Source organism: Myotis davidii, unplaced genomic scaffold (assembly GCF_000327345.1).
Source record: "Myotis davidii unplaced genomic scaffold, ASM32734v1 scaffold46, whole genome shotgun sequence".
In the NCBI taxonomy this organism is placed as follows: Eukaryota; Metazoa; Chordata; class Mammalia; order Chiroptera; family Vespertilionidae; genus Myotis; species Myotis davidii.
In genome coordinates, this window is record NW_006383006.1 from 6,072,357 (window position 1) to 6,079,099 (window position 6,743).

Below are 6,743 nucleotides of genomic sequence, written 5' to 3' on the forward strand. Positions count from 1 at the left end.
CTTTAAAATGCTCTGAGAGTTGAAAATATTTGCCCATCTAGTGTGTATTCTGCAAAGACATTTCTCTGAAAACAAACCTTACCAAACAATTAATGATACCTTTTAGTTAAAGAAACAATAGATATTGAAATTCTTATTATCATAGTAACCTAATAGGTTTTCAGAAATGGTTGATTTTACTTTTACCAGGTTCAAAAGGGAGGTAGCACCTCCTATATTTAGGAATGATGTAAAACTGACATTGATAGGTGGAAACAAAAGTAAGTCAACTCTGCCTGCTGCCACCAACAGATGGCAGTATTGGTTGTGTGCTGGCTTCCCTTTCTCTTAGTCCATGGTAGACTCATGTTTGCTGGGCTTACACTTAGTTTTGAGGGGTTTTATGAACATTATTAATCTCACATAATCTATGAAAGTGGTAAGAAGCATTCTGTTATCCCAATTTTTATTGGCTCTTAAGAAAGTAAAGATGATAAAAGCTGAAGAGATGATGAATTCTGCAAGTGTGCAAGAGATAACTCATTTGACACTAAGGTGTTTCTGAAGGACAAATTATGTCATATAACACATGCCAACTACTATCCCTATGCAGTTAACAGTACACTGAAAGAATGAAAGAAAAGTGATTGATGAAATAGAAAAACTTTGGAATTTGTTACTCAAGATGGGTTCAATCAGTATTAAAAATGAATGCCAATTAGCTTAATATTAATTGAGTAGAAGTGAGGAGAAGACTTGGTCTGGTGAAAATGGATAGTTTCACAGGCTTTTGGACGTTCTCCTTAGCAAATCATCCACGTGAGGAGTCATTGTTGAATTCCTGATGTCACTCTTTAGGGGCTATCAACTCTTGGGGAGTCATTAAGGAAAGGGGGATTATTACCACTACAGGTATGTGTTTTAGAAAAAGATGTCCAATTCTAAGGAAAATCAATGAAAAGAAGAGGAAGATGGTTAAAGCTTTGAAGTAACACCCACCTATTTGGTTGAAACACATTTAGAGACTGAAAACTTAAATAAGTCACTTGGGACTTAGGAATATCCTCTTGAGACTTAGCCTTTATATAGTAAATTTTGAATTCTTCATGTTGTTAGGTTTTAGAAAAGGCATGGCTAGTTTAGTTTACTTCCAAGATTTCATTTTCCCCAGTAATTTTAACATTTGGCCTGGAAAATGTTTAAATCAGAACAACTTAACAGGGGAGATATTTTATCAGTTTAAATGTCACCATCTGGCTTTGGCTATTTTTGCTTGGTAATAGAAGATCTGGTTAATGAATAGATTGGCCAAAAGGAGTACCATGAAAATTAAAAAATGAAAACTAAATGACCTTAATGACAGTTGTGGGGGTTGACTGGCTGGTGGTGGTGGTGCAGTTACAGGTTGCTGATAGAAGTCAGTGCATCCCACTTGGTTGGTGTATTTGGAGGTAGGCCTTCCATTGAATATCCTTAGTGAGAAGAACGTTACTGAATGGCTGGTTAGTTTCTCAGAGTGAAGTGCTAATGTACAAAGGAAGAGACTCATGAGACTCGCAGATTCAGTAGCTCTGCCTTTGCTGCAGCCAGTGTTGGAGTTTTCAGTCCTATTCTGTCATCTTCTCTGTAGTGGGCCTTGAAGACTCTATACCTTCTTACCTGCAGACATCTGGAGCAGAAATCTTTCAGTCATATTCAATTTCTCTCTTTTCCCCATTCCAAAATCTAATCTGGCATAAAGTCCATTTGATTCAACCCCAAAAATATTTTCCACATTACCTCCCACTTCCCTGGTCTAATCTTTGTCACCTGAGATATAATGAAGTAAAAACTTGGACTCAGGAGTTGGGCCTGATTTGGGAACCTGGTACTGCCACCTACTAGCTTTATGACCTTAGGCAAGTTACTTCTCTGATCCTAATTTTTCTCAGCTAGAAAATGAGGTTAGTACCATTTATCTACCTTGTGAGGTTGACTTAAAGATTAAATGAGATAATACAAGTACAGCACTTAGTGTTGAGGAAGTGTTAGCTGTCAGAATGTGCATCTTTATAATGGACTCCTAAATAGTTTTAATTTTTTCTGATATTTTCTGTCTATAAACCATTTTCCTGCTGTCATAAAAAATTTTAAAAATAAAGCACTATTTATATTCTATTATGATTAAACATACATACATTCTGTCATAATAGTAGCAGCAAAAATAACATAATAAAAGTAATTTCCTGGTCACCTATATGAAGTGTGTCAGTTATAACCTCTAACACTTGGATCTCAATCTTGCCTTGCCAACTTCATGTCCTATTGTGCCAGTTGTAAGCCTGTCTCATAGTCTTCACCCTCTCTGCATACATCATGCACTTTTAGTTTTCTCTCTGTCTTTGACTGCATCCTCCTTCAATTTGGAAGGAACATTCCATCTGTCCTCATCTATTCTGCAGGAGGAAGGAGAATGTATAGAGTCTTCAAGACCCACCAAGTCAGATTTCTGCAGTGTGTTTTGTATCTCAATTACTAGTATACAACTCATTTTTTCCAGCCTTAAAGGAGCTTACTGAACCTGACCAGTGTGGCTTGGTGGTTGAGCATCATTGCATGCACCAAGAAGTTACTGGTTTGATTCCTGGTTGGGGCACATGCCCAGGTTGCAGGCTTGACCCCCAGTAAAGGGGAGCATGCAAGGAGGCAGCCGATCGATGATCCTCTCTCATCAATATTTCTCTCTCCCTCTCCATTCCTCTTTCTCTAAAAATCAATAAAAACATTTAAAACATATTTAAATCAGTTCAGTTTACTGAGTTGTTTTCATGCCTCTGCCACCATCATATTCTAACTTTGGGAATCTGTTTTTTTCCATAGAGCCCAACTCCATGGATTGTATATTTGCAAGTGCTTAGGAAATAAATGCTGAATTGGATGAAATAATTATAGCTTCATTAGCTCTTGCCCATTTGACAGCAGTCTCATTTACAGTGCTAATCAGTGTTTATTTCTGAGTGCCTTTCCATTTTCACTTTTGGGTCACTCAGGAGGGATCAGTACATAGCATGTTGTTGATATTTGATGAACATAGTTGTTTTGAATACAAAGCACAATAGTTAGATTCCCAGGTAGTTCAACTTTTTTGGCTTCTAGTATATCATGTTATAAAAAGGTGTTACTCTATCAGCATTGAACATTTGGATAGATAGAAAAGAGTTTGTGCAGATATTCTTGAAATGAAGGGAAAGCTTCATTGAGGGAAGCTTGGAGAAGGGTTAAAGCATTTATCCAGAGAGCAGTGAGGAACCACATTAGAGTGTTAGGAAAGGGGCCTGAGGATAAGGTGATGAGGAGGGTAACTTTAGCACATGTGGACACTGCCTGTTGCATACTGTTTGTTAAAGGGAGTGAGATCTGCATTGAGGGAGGGACTCTCTACTGTATTTCTACAGAAACTAGAGGCCCAGTGCACAAAACTCATGCACGGGTAGGGTCCCTAGCGGCTCCCAGCTGCTGGCCGGGACCTCCCTTCCCTGGCTGCCAGCTGCTGGCCGAGGCCTTCTCTTGTTTTGTGCCACCCCCTGGTGGTCAGCACACGTCACAGCGAGCGATCGAACTCCCAGTCTCCTGGCTGAACTCCTGAGGGGAAACTTTGCATATTAGGCTTTTGTATATATAGATATTTTGCAATGAAATATATTCCTACATCTCCGCTCTCCACCTTACCTTGGTAGTAAGAGATGAAAGGATATTAACAAAGAATTTTTTTTAGTTTCCACTTTTTCTTTATAGAATGTGCCTACTCTTTGACATGATGCTAGATGAGGACTACAAAGGAAACATTTCAAAAAATTATTTTTGATTGCTGCATTAGACCCTAATTTAATGTTCTTCATCTTGTATGGGCCACTGGCTTGTTGAGAATCTGATGCAAGTTATGATCTACACTAATAAAAGACAAACATGCAAGCTGACCATACCTTCACTACACCTTAAGCCACGCCAACCAGCCAATCAGAGCGACTATATGCAAATTGACCCAACCAAGATGGTGGCCAGCAGCCACGGAGCTGGAGTGAGCAGGAGGCTTGGTTGCCCCAATGATGGAGGAAGCCCAGCTTCCTCGCCGGCTCTGAGCTCCACTCAAAAGCAACAAAATTTCAATTATAGAAGATAAATAAACCCCAGATACCTGCTTTCAGCGACCGTGGCCACAGAGCTGGAGTGAGCAGGAAGCTTCACTCCCGCCCGCCCTGGCTGGCTCTAAGCTCCTCTCAAGGCTACAAAGTATCAATTATAGAAGGTAAATAAACCCCAGAATTAAAAATAAAAAGAAAAAAAGGAGAGGCTGGGAGCTTCCGGCGCCAGGGAGGTTGGCCAGTCTGAAAACGGCCCTCAGCCCCTCATCCAGGCTGGCCTAACCTCCATGGGGTGGGGGTCCCGACAAGGGGGGGCTTGACGAGCCTGAAAACAGCCATCAGCCCCTCACCCAGGCTGGCCAGGCATCCCAGCGGGACCCCCAACCTGATCCGGGACACCCTTCAGGGCAAACCAGCCGGCCCCCACCCATGCACCAGGCCTCTATCCTATATAATAAAAGGGTAATATGCAAACTGACCCTAACAACAGAACGACTGGGAATGACTGGTCACTGTGACACACACTGACCACCAGGGGCCAGACGCTCAATGCAGGAGCTGCCCCCTGGTGGTCAGTGCACTCTCACAGCGGGAGCTCTGCTCAGCCACCAGCCAGGCTGATGGCTGCCAGTACAGCAGTGGTGGTAGGAGCCTCTCCCGCCTCCTCAGCAGCGCTAAGGATGTCCAACTGCAGCTTAGGCCTGCTCCCCCCTGGCAAGTGGAAATCCCCCAAGGGCTGCCAGGCTGCCAGAGTGATGTCTGACTGCCAGCTTGGGCCCGATCCCCCAGGGAGCAGGCCTAAGCCAGCAGGTGGACAACCTCCAAGGGGTCCCAGACTGCAAGAGGGCAGAGGCCAGGCTGAGGGACCCCTCCCCCCCAGTGCACAAATTTTTGTGCACCGGGCCTCTAGTCTGTTTATAATGTTGAATAGCCTTAACTAAGAGCAAGTTTTGATTCAGTTTTTTCAGTGATCTTTGAAAATTTTTAAAAATTTAATTCAAGGGTTAAAATTAAATTTTGGCTGTTGAGACTTCATTCATATCCTTTCAAGAGCAGATATAGATATCAGACATCTTTTTTAAATGTGGCAAAACTTGTCAGTTCTCATTTGATGATCACAAAAATGATTGGTACTGAATAATCATAAACAATTGTGAATGATTTTTACCACAACAGCTGCTACATCTGCTTGAAGACCAGATGGGTTATTTATAGAATTTTGTGATTTGCAACTAATTATAATGGTTCATTGACTTTTGGAAAAGATTCTTAGAATCTGTTTGAGTCTCACCTCTGTGATTTTTTTATTCATATGAGCCAGCAAACTCACTAATGAACCTGCTTTTCTTACCATGGAGAACATCGTCAATAATATCACCAGGTAGGGTATCATGTTTAAAAGTTCTTACCTTATATTTCTATAGGAAAAGCTTTTTACATTTTAGCAAAATGACTGGCAAAACATGATTTTTATTTTTATTTTTTTTACCAATTCCGGAGTTGTTGTTTTTTACCTTGGTTTTATACTGTGGTATGAAAATTGATGTTCAAACAATATAGAACACAACAAAAAAACCCAACCAACAAAACAGTATGGAAATGATATGGAAAGAAGCTTAGTTTCAGATTGTGTGTGTGCACATATGCAGTGTTGCATGCGTGTGTGTTTGAAGGACGAGGTTAGCTGCTCTATTTCTAAGGGCATGGGTGTGTTACTCAAAGAACTAGGAGCAATAAGTGCTAAACGCAGGGGAGTCAAATTAGGAGAAGTGAATTCTCACTGCAAGGGCAGAGACAGGACCAGAAACAGGGACTAAGCCTAAAGGGTCAGGAGTTAGACAGTCTATCTTAGTACATATATTTGGGCTGCTACAACAGAATACTGTGGACTAGTGACTTATAAACAACATACATTACTTTCTTACAGTTCTGGAGGCTGGAAAGTCCAAGATCAGGGCACCAGAAAATTTGGTGTCTGGAGAAGACTTACTTTGTGGTTTATAGACAGGCATCTTCTCTCTGTCCTCACATGGTGGAAGGGACTGGGTGTGGGGAAGGTGGGGGATATGGGGGAGTAGGGGACACTCCAGGTTCCTTATAAGGGCACTAATCTCATTCATAAGGCCTCCACCCTCATGACCTAATCACCTCCCAAAGGCTCCACCTCCAAATACCATCATATTAGGTTTCAATATGTGATTGGAAAGGACACAAACATTTAGGCTATAGCATAGCCCCTGGAATGCTGAGTTCCTAATGGGCCCCCCAGGTAGAAAAGTGTCCTAAACAATTACCTAGAGCAAAGGGAGAATGCCCAACATTGAATCTAAATATCTGCAACAGTTATCCTGTAAGATTTAACGTGCAGTTACAATTTTTTGTGTGTGAAACACGTCTGCAGTATTTATTATGAGAGATTTCTGAAGTGAATAATAGAAGTTCTCCCACTGACAGCTAACTGATGTCTGATGTCTCTTCTATGTGAATTGATGTTGGATTTCCTGCTGGGTACATTATTTAGCTCATTTATAAAGGGTGCAGGGTGTTAAATGGTGATTTTTCACTATCTTTTTTTTTAAAGATACTTCTTTTGCAAAGCCTTGTTAAAGGTACAGTTACTGTCATGTTGACACATAACATTGT

At 41.1% G+C, this 6,743-nt stretch overlaps 1 protein-coding gene across 1 annotated transcript in view; it reads left to right on the plus strand.

The window, feature by feature from the left end:
- Positions 1–6,743, plus strand: part of GPR176 (G protein-coupled receptor 176) — a gene marked incomplete at its 5' end in the record, with an annotated part of 75,569 nt that overhangs the window by 37,858 nt on the left and 30,968 nt on the right. The window lies entirely within an intron of this gene.